This window comes from Narcine bancroftii, chromosome 9 (assembly GCF_036971445.1).
Source record: "Narcine bancroftii isolate sNarBan1 chromosome 9, sNarBan1.hap1, whole genome shotgun sequence".
Lineage (NCBI taxonomy): Eukaryota > Metazoa > Chordata > Chondrichthyes > Torpediniformes > Narcinidae > Narcine > Narcine bancroftii.
Window position 1 is genome coordinate 14,332,677 of NC_091477.1, and position 14,149 is coordinate 14,346,825.

The 14,149-nt window shown below is 39.8% G+C and overlaps 1 long non-coding RNA gene across 2 annotated transcripts in view; it reads left to right on the forward strand.

Annotated features, from left to right (window-relative positions):
* LOC138743217 (uncharacterized) overlaps window positions 1-14,149 on the forward strand; it is a 1,573,181-nt gene that overhangs the window by 1,017,444 nt on the left and 541,588 nt on the right. The window lies entirely within an intron of this gene.

The window sequence follows — 14,149 nt, forward strand, 5'->3', positions numbered from 1 at the left end:
TCAGGTTCACCACTGAAACAAACAGGAAGGAGGCTGTGTGGCTGCAGAGGTTACAGGAGCGCAGAAGGAAAATCCATGGACATTCAATGGCTCTGTTGCTTTCTCTAATAGGCAGGGCCCCTAGGCTTGTGGCACCACTTTATTTCCTTTACTGAAAGCCAAAATTGACAAATTTTGTGTACTTATGTTCATAACAATAAAGGAACCTTACTTTAAATAAGCCCCACTTTAGCTGGAGATATGATTGAAGCTAACTTTGTTGTATTAATACCAAAAGCTCACTGTGCTTCTCTCCCAATGAGAAGTACAACTCAAGCCTTAACTCCCTTATTTAATAGAAATTATGAAAAGAACAATGCCTTGGCTAATATTCAGAAAAGAAGTTCAAAAATTCAGATGCCAGAAATCTGGACCACCTGAGAATCTGGGCTTTTCGAAAACTTGTACTTTTAAAATTTAGCGGGCGCTGTGTGTGTGCACGCGTGTGTGTGCGCGCGTGTGTGTGCATATAAGTGCCAGAAATGTTCAGTAGCAATGAACAACTGCAGCCGGTGCAGAAGTGGGAACAGAAATCGTGAAAATGAACGAATACATTTTTATTTGTTTTTTTTGTACTCTGTATTTTATACAAAAATGTTTTGTTAATAAACTACAGTCAAATACTTAATTTGTATGAAATAACTTCTGCTTTTATTTGTATACTGTATTTTTATTTTACCATGTTCATTTTTAAACTTAATTTCAACCATCACACACTATTTTGTCATGAAAGGTTAACATTTTTGTTGAGGGTTGACTTTGTTTTTCTTTAAAACTATTTGTTTTGATGTACGAAGCATGCTCTATCTGTAAGTGAATAAATTATCCAAACATACCTGCTCATCTCTTTTTTTTAATTCCTCCTTAAATATGAATTTTAAAAGTACTACCCTAGAATCTGAAAAATCTGAACCGGCCCAATCCCCAAGCACTCCAGATTTTTGGACTTCTATTACATCATTAACAACACCATTGAACCAGATTCTTTGTCATTTGCAACATTGTTGATTGTAGGATCTCCCAATTTAAGTGGTTGCCATGTTTCCCAAAACTGTAACGTTGCCGATTTTTCAGATGCCATTTTTGTTTTGCTGAAGAACACTTTGTGAAGTTGGGAACAGGTAGTGTGCAAATGTTTTTTTTTTGCTCTTTCACACTATGTTTTAATTTTAGACGAATAATCTGTTCATTGACTCATGAATCCTCAAATTTGTTTCTCATGATGCAATTGACAAAGATCATATCCCCCACAAGATGCCAAATCTTACTTTTGTTTTCTTCCAGTTGCTCTCTTTCCTCATCCTATACTCTCTCTCTGGAAGTCCAAATGAATTCAGTTTTACACCATGTATGCTTGTGTTTCCCATTACAGATGACAAGGAAAGATAAGCAATGGGCAGGTTGTCTGATTACAGATAGCCCCCAGTGCCTTTGAAGTGGCACAAGAGTACAATTTAAGAAACCAGTATCTCATGCTGGAAATTACTTTCATGGGAAGGATCCCTGTTCAGCACTTTTACTCCCTCTCAAAACAGAGCTGAAATAATCAAACCTATTTGTACCTGTAGTTTACTGGGATAATGAAGCTAAAAGAGACTTGCTTTGCTTTGTCAGCATGAAAGCTAAGATTCTGGGACATGAATTATTGCTCTTGCATAATCATAGGGAAAATATCCTGTTTCGATTTAAAAGAAAAAGATTGCACAGAATAGATTGGCCCAAATATATGTATAAAAAAAGCATTTTACAAGCCAAGTAAAAATTTGAGATGTGGAACATTTAAAGGCTTCACCAAAGAGTAGACGATCAGGTGGTTGGCAGTGCAGTAAACAATGAAGAATTAATGCCGCAGAAGCAAAACAGAAGAGCGGGAGGAAGAATTTGACCCTTCAAGCCTGCTCTGGCTTTTGTTATGATCAGGGATGATCATATTGAGATGTGAGAAGTTATTCTCCCAAATTTGGATTGAGAGTTTTGTAGAATTCCACGGAATCTCTCTCTCAACCTTGCCATCTCTGATGAAAATGAACATATCCGAATATATATCAGTGTATAAGATGATACTTGAACTTTTAAAATTTCACCTCAAAACCAGGGGTCATCTTATATGCCAAGTATAATATCCAAACCTTAACAGTGACGTCTTAGAGCTCCCCTGGGCCAAGTATAATATCCAAACCTTAACAGTGACGTCTTAGAGCTCCCCTGGGCCAAGTATAAAATCCAAACCTTAACAGTGACGTCTCAGAGCTCCCCTGGGCCAAGTATAAAATCCAAACCTTAACAGTGACGTCTTAGAGCTCCCCTGGGCCAAGTATAAAATCCAAACCTTAACAGTGACGTCTCAGAGCTCCCCTGGGCCAAATATAAAATCCAAACCTTAACAGTGACGTCTCAACATTCCTTATCGGTCCGTCTGCCCAGATTTATACCACATGGTGATCGACTTAATGTTTTTAGAATACATTTAAGCCTAAATATTCTGAATCCACACCAGTGGTAGGTCTGGGGTCGAATGGCAGTCAAAAACTTCAATAAGATTATTGACAACTTGAGCACTTCAGCAATAAAACCTACAATTCCTTCCTGAGATCTTGAAAAATTTATCTCCCTCTTCTTTCACCCTCATTCTACCCCCCCCCCCCCACACACACACTAATTAAGGTTATTTTTTCTATTGAGCTGTCTTAACTTATTTATTTGTCCTTTCAAATTTGTTGTTTATTTTTCTGTCTTATCATGGTCATTTAATTCGTACTCTTCTTATTGGTGTATCTGAAGTATCTTTTATGGCTGTTGGTAAGAATTGCAGTACACCTAAATATTGTCCTTGTGTATTATGAATACATTGTCTCATTACAATTTTTCCTTGTGTTCTTCAATATCAGGCTCTATCTTTGTAGGACCTGAATTGATAACTGATATTTCTCGCATATTAACAACATCTGTGGAGCAGGAACAAAAATTACTGTGTAAGCTTCACTCTTGGCCACTTTAAAGATGATTATTGGGAAATGTGGAGTGGGCCTCATGAGATTGAGTGGTAGGTTAGCATAGCAGTAAGTGGCACATTGATACGGCGCCAGCAACCCGGGATCAAATCCAGCGCTGCTTGAAAGGAGGTTGTACGTTCTTCCCAAGTCTGCGTGGGTTTCCTCTACGTGCTTCAGTTTCCTCCCACCCTTCAAAAGCTTACAGGGTTGTAGGTTTTTTGAGCATAATTGGGCAGCAAGGGCTCGTGTGCCGGAAGGGCCTGTTATAGTGCTGTATGTCTAAAACAAAATAGGTCCAAGTATGTTCATGTGAAGTGTCTTGAGATGTTTTACTAAATAAAGCAATCTAACAAATGATATTGATTGTTGTATCAGGTATGGCTACATACAGATGTGAAAATCACAGCAGAGCACTGACAAGTGCTTGGAATGGCTAGCTTCCCCTCACCCCCCCCCCCCCACCCCACCCCCGCCACGCCAAAATATTTTATTCTGTCCAGACAATCGCATGGAGGAATGGAGGTTTCTTCTGGAATTCAAAGAATGATTTTCTGTTTATGGACGTTCCAGCACAAATTAAACAATAGATTTTAAGAAACAAAATCAGCGGCTGAAAACTTTGAGGTCACATTAAAGTCAACCTTGAAACATGGGAGAAATTGATCAAGAAAATATTTCCATCTCAAACACAATGCTAATGAAAAGAGGTAGTTAACAAGAGAAGAAGAAAATGTTGTGAGGTTGAATTATTAAAAACTCCATGTTCAATATTTTTAATTGACTGTGTATTGATGAATTCCCAAGACTTTTTGTTGGACTTTTAACTTCCCTTCCCTTTGTTCTCTTTACCTTCCACTTCCCCTTTTTCTATCCACATCAATTTACCTTTCAATTTAAATTCCTACTGAATAAATCTGAGACTCACATATTCTTGAAACAATATTTATTTATATAGATAAATACTTGTCCTGCATAAGTGTGAGGTGCTTCATTTTGGGAGGAATAACCAAAACAGGACATATGCAGTGAAGGGGAGGGCATTGAGGAATCCTGAGGATCAGAGGGAGCTTGCAATAACGGTTCAGCCTTCCTTGAAGGTGGATTCCCATAGGGTGGTGAAGAAGGCTATTGGTATGCTGGCCTTTAAAAAACATTGGTGAGGCCAAGTTTGAAGAATTGTGTGCAGTTCTGGTCTCCAAATTATAGGAAGGATATCAATAAGGTAGAGAGGGTGCAAAGAAGGTTTACAAAAATGTTGCCTGCGTTGCAGTATCTTGAATATGGAGAAAGATTGAGAAGACTGGGACTTTATTCATTGCAGCGTAGAAGGTTAAGAGGGGATTTGATAGAGGTATTTAAAATTATGGAGGGAATAGAGTAGATGTGAATAGGCTCTTTCCCCTGAGGGTAGGGGACATTGGAACAAGGGGTCATAAGTTAAGGGTTAGGGGGCAAAACTTTAGGAGTAATATAAGAGGATGCTTCTTCACTCAGAGAGTGGTGGCTGAGTGGAACGATGTACCGGAAGAAGTAGTTGCGGCAGGGTCAATTCTGTCATTTAAGAGGAGGCTGGGTGAGTACATGGATGTGAGGGGATTGGAGGGTTATGGGCAAGGGAGTGGGTATGTAGAACTAGTGGAGTTCCACATAAGTCGGTGCGGAATAGAAGGGCCAATATGGCTTGTTTCCATACAATAAATTGTTATATGGTTATATATATATTGTTCATCTGTACGTGTGTTATGTCTGGTTGTGAATCTGCATGTTTTGCACTGATGACCATGGAATGCTGATTAGTTGGATTGTACTTGTACAATCAGATGACGGAAAATGACTTGAGTGAAGGGTTTTGACTCAACGTTGATTGACTATGGGTCTGAGCTAATGCGCTTCTCCAGCAATTCTTTGTCTGTTCAAGATACCAGCGTTCTGCAGCTTTTATGCTTCCCACTGAGTGGCCTGCTTGTGCATATGAATCTTGATGTTGCTGCTCTTGCTCATGGGACAAATTAGGCTTTGTGTGTCCTGCAAATAGCAAGTCATGTTCTTATCAGCATTCCTGTCTGTGAAATGAACATGATAGTGGGGAGAGTGGAGGGACCTGTATTCTTGTGCAAGCAGCTGCATTTGGAGGAGAGTGGATGGAATACACCAACTTTTACCGGGAAATGTTGACCTTTAGACTCCTCTGTTAATGTGAAATGTCAATAGTCATCATCCAAAGAAATCTTTGATGGAGCAAATCATTAATTAGCCCCAAAATAGCAGTCCTTTCCATTGATTGTACCTATTATTTCACTACAACTGGTCATCTTACTACATCAGAGGAAAATGCAGCAATCAGTAGTAATGTCGTTCACAATCATCAGATCACTGCACAGATCAGATCAGGCTATTGCATGAAACATTTAATCCTATTCATCCATCGACCTCCTTTTCCTAATGCTGAATACGCAGAACAGACCATTGAGCTCAGCAGGACTTTGCTGGTGTTTATGCTACTTCATCTAACCTCGTAAACATGACCTTGTGTTATTTATCTCTCATATCTTTATCTTGCTTTCATTTAAATGCATCAGAGATATTTGTCTCAGCCATAACCTTTGTTCGTGAGATCCTCATTAGTCTAGTTGAAGTAAATACGTTTCTTGTGACTAATAAGTTGACACCATCATCATCTACCATGTTGAAAATTTCTATAATCTTACGAAGTGTTGTCCTTGAAAGCGGATTAACATGTTTGCAAAATCGCACCGTCAATAAATTTTACTTTTTTTTAAATTTGAAATCTTTGGACTTATTTACAGTTGAAGTCACCCCTTTTGGCATCCGTTCCTTCTTGTTTCAATTCTCACTATGGATGTATTTGTCAGTTATCGTTCACATTTGTATTGATGTTGTCAACGTGTGTGGCTTCCATTTCTAGCTTTGTGAGAGAAATTGGAACAACAGGTTATGATCTACGTCCTTCTGTGTGCCCTTACTTTTGAACAAGAAATAAATTGCGCTTAAATTCTGAGTGAACCGAATGGGTCCTGTTTGGTGTAAAACACGAAAATCCGCAGACACCATAATTGAAGTGAAAACACAACGCTGGAGAAACTCAGCAGGTTGAACAGCATATTTTATATAGCAAAGATAAAGATACGTAACCAACATTTTGGATGAGCCCTTCATCAAGGAAGAAACCATTCATCATGGTGAAATAGGAGGTCATACCTATTACCTTCTGCCTGTGGAACTGTGCTCCTCGTCCACACCCCAACATTTTGTTCAGGTGCCTGCCTACGTTTTGATCAAACATTGATGACGGGCCCATGCCCATAACATTGGTTATGTTTCTTTATCTTTGCTATATTTATTACACTGCTTGACCTGCTGAGCTTTTCCAGTGATGTGATCTTACTTACGTTCCTTTTTGGCCTTCAGCTGTATGAGCACTGACTCAGGCAACACTGAGAAAGATTGCAACTTTGATTGCAATGCTCATCAGCATGAGTTGCTGCTCTCGGCAGTCACAACGCTCTGATCGTGACACAATCAGCCTCTTCCTTATCACCACACACCCACGGTGATATGGAGAGTGCACTTTGGTGGCGACCCACTTTCCAACAAGCCACTTCTATCTATAAAAGTCAACCTTCATTTACCTGTTCATAAAAGAAAGAAAACCACAATCATAACTTCTTCAAGCAAGACTATCTCAAACTTATCTTTTTTTGCGATTCAGGATTTGGCATTTTGGCATAATGTGATATCCTTGAAGTGCAACAAAGATGGATGAAATGGTTTTTTTTTAATGTTATTATTGTGTTTTCCCTCTCTTTCCCTCCCCTCCCCTCCTCCCCAAACCTGTCTACAATTTTGATGGGATGATATTCAACCAAACTTAACTTTAATTTGATAATATTTTTCCTTCTGTCCCTAACCGTGTAATAAAAGAAATAATGAATCACTTATTTTGTAATTATCTCATCTGTATTAACTGCTCGGTATAATGGCAAATCCCTGTTAAATTTCATCCCTTTTGCATCATGTGCCCAGTGTTCAAAACAACAGTTGGATGCCTATTCCTTAGCATCTAATCTGTTGAGGTTCAATCTCATCACACCCATTGTGTTCTTTTCATGGAAGCCATTTCCAGAGACAGGAAAGAGTGCTCTAGAGACTGACTTGCGGTCCAATTGATTTTACCCAAGTTCAAGATGATAATCCAAAAATATAATTGCTGAAGAGGTACAAAGGAATTGTGCATTGCTGGACTGAAGAAAATACATCAGCATTAAATTTTAAAAAAAAAGAAGAGAAGAAAGAAAATTTGAGGAAAAAGGCGATCATTGTCTAAAATATCAGAACAAAGCTTGCTTGCTTTCAGATGCAACGGCTGAAATACGATGGAGATCACTTTGATCACAATCTTCTGAGACCAGGGGAAATATAATTTTATAGAATGCAGCCAATCATGATTGAATAACAGATTGTAAATTTAGGTTTGCTTGATTACCTTCAAACATCAATGAGAAAATCTAATTTTGTATTGGAGGATTTATCCATAGTTAATAATCTCACTAAGGAGTATAAATAAATTAGAGCAACTCCATCACTGTGCATATTCTAGGCTATTGCAAGGAGCATGCCCAAGGGAGTCATATGGCATTTTTTCATTACTTACTAATATCATGTGCTGCATTGTGTGAATTTGAGTCCAGAAAATTAGCTTCAGAATTAGTATAAGTGCATATAAACTACATATTTAGTCAAATATTGTATGATTTTGATTGATTGTGCCAAAATATCTCTCTCCCCCCCCCTCTCCCAATTCTCTTTCATCTTCTCTCTTGCTCTCTTGCTATCTTTCTCTGTCACTCTGTCTTTTACTCTCTCAACTTTTTTAAAAATCTCCTTTCATTTAGTTTCATTGACTTATTCTGTCACAATTGTGCTCCAAATGATGTACAAGAAGAAAAAAAATAACTAAAACTTGGTCCAAGTGCAAGTATTTTTTAGGGGGAAGATTGGAATGGCTGTATGACTGTTTCTTGTATCTTAATTTCTTCCATCCGGTTCATACCTTAGCACCTGCCAGCAATAATGCTCACGGCTGACGTACATGATGACTTGAACTTTATGCAGATTGACAAACGTCAGATCCTCTATCGGTCCCAAGTTGTTGCGGGGCCTTGTGCTTGTACATTTGTTAAAATATTTGAACAAATTTTAAAATCACAAAATTCCAGCAAGCCAGAAACATTTAGGAACACTTAAATTGTTACAAACACTTAACAAGACCCAGCTAATTGAAAAAATGTAAATTACCTAACAGTTCTCTTTCAGCCATTTCTCTCCCAACAAATGGACGAGGTGATGCCATCTGCAGGCAGATGGCATTCTGTTGCAAGAAAAACCACAACTTTATACTCAGTGTCACAATGCAAAGTCTTGAAGGCTGTTCAGAGAGGTTGATTTTTCCCATGGGAATACTAAATATTGTGGCATTTACTCAGGGGATGCCAGCTGGACTGCAGGAAAAAGGTTATTAGTTTGGCACCAAATATGTCTGAATCTGGGCATTCAATAGAAAGCAGCATGTAATCAAGGAGATCTGTTGTAAAATGACGGTCTGCAACATTGAAGAAAATGGCTTTTCCAACTTTGATGATTGGATTTTCTGAATATGATAGATTTATCATTCATGAAAATTTAGAGATGTTCCATCATATTCCCATCAAAAAAATCTCTGCCAAAGGAAGCAGTTTGATGATTGGTCCAGTGCAAAAAAACTTAAAAGTTGCTTGGTGTCTCAAAAGGGAAATTACTGGAGAATAATTATTTTATCACCATTGTGAGTGTTTTGACCTCCGATCGATTTCTCTGCAGCTACGATAGTGCATTATGATGCAGCAAGGTGAGAGGGTTTCGATAAGGATCCTACAGAAGGTTGACCTAATGATACCTGGTAACCATGCCCGCTTTAGACTTCTCAGGAAGTGCACTTGCTGCTGCACCTTCCTGACAATTGAGGAGGTGTTGAGTGTCCTCGATAGGTCACTAGTTAATTAACCTAAAGGAACCTGGTGGTCTCCAGTCTCTCTGCTACAGAGTGTTGATGTGTAGTATGGATGGTGGTCGTTCCTGGTCCTCCTGAAGACCACGATCACCTCCTTCATCTTGTCCACATTGAGACTCAGGTTGTTCCTCTCGCACCATTTTACAAGATTTTCCACCTCTAATCTGTAGTGCGACTCATTGTTGCTGATGAGGCCGACTACTTTTGCATTATCTGCAAACTTGATGATACTGCTGGTGCGAGATCTGGTGGTGTGGTCATGCGTCAGTCATGTGAACAGGAGCAGGCTGAGCACAGAGCCCTGCGGTGTGTCACTTAGCATAATAGTGTTCGATATTCTGCTACCAACACAAACAGACTGGTCTTTCCGTTAGGAAGTCCAGGTTCCAATTACAGAAAGGTGTTGAGTCCCAGTGAGGACAGCTTCTCCACCAGCCTCTTGGGAATGCAGCCTGGCAAATGAGGTGTCATTTTCTTGGTGGGCTAGGACAGAGTGAACCAACAAGGAATGGTTTCTTCTATCGCTGAATTGAAATGGATCCAGCGTCTCTGGGACTTCTGCTTTGATGATTTCCATCACCAGATGATCAAAACATTTCATAATGGTGGAGGTCAGTGCCATAGGGCAGTAGTCATTGATGCCCTGTTATGGTTGCCTTATTGGGTTCCGGGATGATGGTGCCTGTCTTGATCCCTGTGGGAATGATGGACTTCTGCAGTGAGGTGTTGAATATGCCTGTGAAGACTTCCATCATTGGGTCTGTGCAGTCCTTCAGTACCCAACCAGCTATGTTGTCTGGTCCCGCTGCCTTGTGTGTGTTCACCTTGGATAGGGTTCCTCTCACCTTGGCCACAGCTGTGCAGGTGGCCAGTTTATCAGGGAGATATGGAGCTTTCTTTGCTATCATTCAATTCTTATCAAATCATACATAGAAGGTGTTCAATCTGTCTGGAAGGGCGGTGTCATTGTCCTTAACTTGCAAGGTTGACGTGATTCATAATAGTCTTGCCACATGCCCTCTTATCACTGGTGTCACACCTGTGGATCTTCTGTGTGCACCCACTCTTTGCCTTTCGGATTGCCCACGAGAATTCAGCCCTGACAGATCTTCTTGTCATCCTACACCCTGTACTGAAGGAAGCATCATGAGCTGTGAGAAGGGCCCAGACCTTTGCATCTAACTATGGTTTATGGTTAGCCTTGTTTGTGAAGCATTTAATCTTGATGACCTCCTCAATGCTCTTGCTGATGTAGCCAGCCACTGAGCTCGTGTACTCCTCTATGTTTATATGACCGTCATAGGTGGCCACCTTCCTGAAACAGCTTCAATCAGTGGTCTCAAAGCAGTCTTGCAGCATTGCTGTGGCCCACTCCCCCCCACAGCCAAATCCTGATCACCCTGTGAACTGACCTTGTTACTTTGCCAGTGATCTCTACGCTGGGGTTAGCAAGAAGATCTGTGATTTGAGTAACCAAGGTGGGGGCAAGGTGCAGCCTTTCTTTGCACCTGGGGCATTGGTGTACACCTGATCCAGGGTGTTCTCTCCTCCGGTGGTGAAGTTCACATGCTATTGAAACCATGGTAAGACCATTTTCAGGTTGGTATGATTGAAGTTGCCAGCAACAATCATGGCACCATCAGGGTGAGGTCTGAGTGTCACAGATGGCATCATAAAGCTCCTTCAAGGCTTCACCTTCATTAGTTGAAGGTGGAATATAGACTGTGCCAATCAGCATGGCCGAGGATTCCCTGGGCAGGTAGAAGGGTCTGTGTTTCACCAGGAGGCACTATATCTCTACCGAGCAGAAGGTCTTCATAACAGATAGATTCTCGCTGATGTAAATGCACAGTCCCCTTCTTTGAGGGGAAATGTGCATTGTACTCCTGTTTGTGCAACACGAGTAACTAAGACTAAGGAGGTTTTGGCACCTTGAGTTTGATGGCAAGCTCCATGAAAAGATGATAAATTGGCTTCCTTCTCATAGTGGGATGAAATCAATATTTGCACCATTTCATAACTGCAATCCACTGTCTTGCCCTGCTGCATTTGGTTCTGTTGCTCTTGAATTCAAATTGCATTTTAACAAAAGATACTCTCCATTTGACTACAAATCCATTGAATGTGATGATCCTATTAGTGTGGGGCAGATGAGAGATGATCAATCTACCATTGTCTTTTGTTTTGCCCCTTTGATTTTGAAATGCATGACACATCATTGATTTATTTTTCTTGTGAACTTCTTTGTCCTGATCAGGCTAAGGATATTAAGATACCGAACAAGGTCAATGCTAACGGGCTTGAGAAAGACTGGGAATTTTAAATAATCTTCAAAATCTAAAACCCAGGCACAGAGGATAAACTCGTCAAAACTGGTTCAAAGTAAATCAAGTTTCAGCCTTGGTTGCTTGGCAGCATCCTCAAGTCCGAGGGTTTAACTCCCCTCCACTTTCATACTGAGAGAGTGCTGTGCTGTTGGACGTGCAAACTTTGGAATGAAAATTAAACAAAGTCACCATTAACCCCTTAGACTGATGTTATGACAATGCACGGCCATTATTCTGAACAAAACCATGATGGTTATTTCCAGTGTCAAAGAAAATATTCATAACTCAAACACCATTCAGAAAATAAATGATTTTCTATACCTCCCGACATTTCAATCAAGGTGGATTTCATGAATATCCCTTAATGGCTAAAATGTATTCTGGGAGATCATGGCTGAGAAATAGGCATGCTATAAACTGTAGGTTCTTACTTAGATAAATTAAACTTAATTTGGAAGTTAAAACTTCATCAGGGAGGAAAAAGTGCTGGGCTGTTCAAAATTGGATTAACCAAAATAATCAAATGTTCTACATTTGCATTTAATGATCAGTAAGAGATTCATCTTGTTCTTTCTTGGCTATTATTCACTTCTTTTCCAATGTAAACATTTCATTGAAGAATGCCAATGGTGGTGCAGCATGCAAAATTCACCAGTGGTAAGATTTTTCAACCCCAGTGATCTAGAAAAAAAAACCTGTTCTTATTGACCAGATTTTATCAAAGATTTAACCGTTGCCCCTGAAATAAAAAGAGACATGGTGAAACCGTATCCTTGGTCCCCAGTTAGTTCAGTGACTTCCTACAACTGCAAATATAACCAGACATGCCTTGATTGCTTTGCCTACATTCAATGAATGTTGGCTTTCTTACCTTAGGATTAATTCAGGTTGTTGCTTCTTATTTAGATTCATTGCATTAAACAGTACCAACCCCATCTCTTCATTCAATGCCAACCATGAAGTTTCCATCTATGTTAATCCCAGTCCAGTGTCCAGCATGGTTGATAGGAAATACTTGACCAGATGTTTCTGTTGTGAGCATTCTTGCCTCAATCCCCCTTTTCTCACACAGATGTTTTTGCTTGCCATTACATGAGAGAGGCCATCCAAATGTTATTTGCAAGCAGAGATGTACTTTTTGCCTTTTCCAAAAGCAGGCAGAGCACGGACAGGTATTCATCTGCATTGTATGCTTCATTAAAGTGTGGGCTATCATGGACTAGTCAATTGCAGATTCCTCACTGGCAAACTGCTGCTTGGCAAACTTGTTTGTAATGCTGGAAAGTCTCCATGGTCCAACACATAAATAATGTACCTCTATCAGGCACAATCTTTAACAATCCTTCCATGAACTTTTAGACTCTTCACCAAGCACCATCCTCCACCTTGACCCCAACCTTCTTACAAGCTTTCAATATTGCAGCCTTCATTAATTCAGTCACAACACTCCCCTCCTCAACCATTCCCTTGTGGCTGAAAGGGTGTTGCTTGAATTGACATATGTTCCTTTAGGATCTGATGGTAAAGTTCACACCCAGCACTCATTGGGCTTAATGCTGTGAACTGTGAGAACTACCAACACATCAATAGCGAACAGCAAGCAGAAGCCAGCCAACAATAATTAGCTTCAGCATATGTTTCACAGAAAAACCTGACAATTGATGTTCTCACTCTTTACAAAACTTCCACAAACAGTATTAGGTGACACCTCTACTCCAATTTTCCACAATATAACATGAACATCAAGTCAAGTTTATTGTCATCTGATTTCACAAATACAACCTGACAAAACAAAATTTTGATGCAAAACAAGGCACACAACCGGACACAACACATATAGATACAAACAATACATATGTAGGACAAGTATTCATATATACAAATAAATATGTTTCATGCATAAGAGAGTCTCAGATGGTTAGTGTGAGCAGTTAGCTTTTTTGTCCTTTAGCATTCCAACTGCTTTATTTGATTTGGACCATAGGTTTGAACCAAAATAATTCATTTTGGGTGTAGGATTTTACAACTTTCAAGTGAACAGTAACAATGGGTATGATACTCATTGAGGTCATGTAGTTGTTATCTGTTCAATCCTTGTGATGTTTTTGAGATTTGGTCTGGCAAATATATTCTCACACTTATAAAGCTGAATGCTCGAAGGACCAGATGGATTGCACACTCGGGTTCTGAAAGAAGTAGCAGTAGAGATTATGGAAGTATTGGTAATGATCTTTCAGGAATCATTCGATTCTGTTATGATCCTGGAGGACTAAAAAATTGCAAATGTCTATTCAAGAAGGGAGGGAGGAAATTATAGACCAGTTAGCCTGACATCAGTGGTTGTTGGAGTCGATTGTCAAGGATGAGGTTACAGAGTACTTGGAAGCACATGACAAGATAGGCCAAAGCCAGCATGGTTTCCTTCAGGGAAAACCTTGCTTGACCAACTTGATACATTTCTTTGAAGAAGTGACAAGCAGGCTAGGTAAAGGAGATGCAGTGGATGTTGTGTATTTGGATTTTTAGAAGGCCTTTGATGAGGTCCCTCACACAGAGCTACTTAGCAAGATAAGAGCCCATGGTATAACAGCAACCATACCAGAGTGGGTAGAGAACAAGAAGCAAAGTTGGAATATAGTGATTAGATTCTGGTTGGCTGCCAGTTATATTGAATATGAATGATTTAGATTCGAATATGGAATGAATGGCTTTGTGGCCAAGTT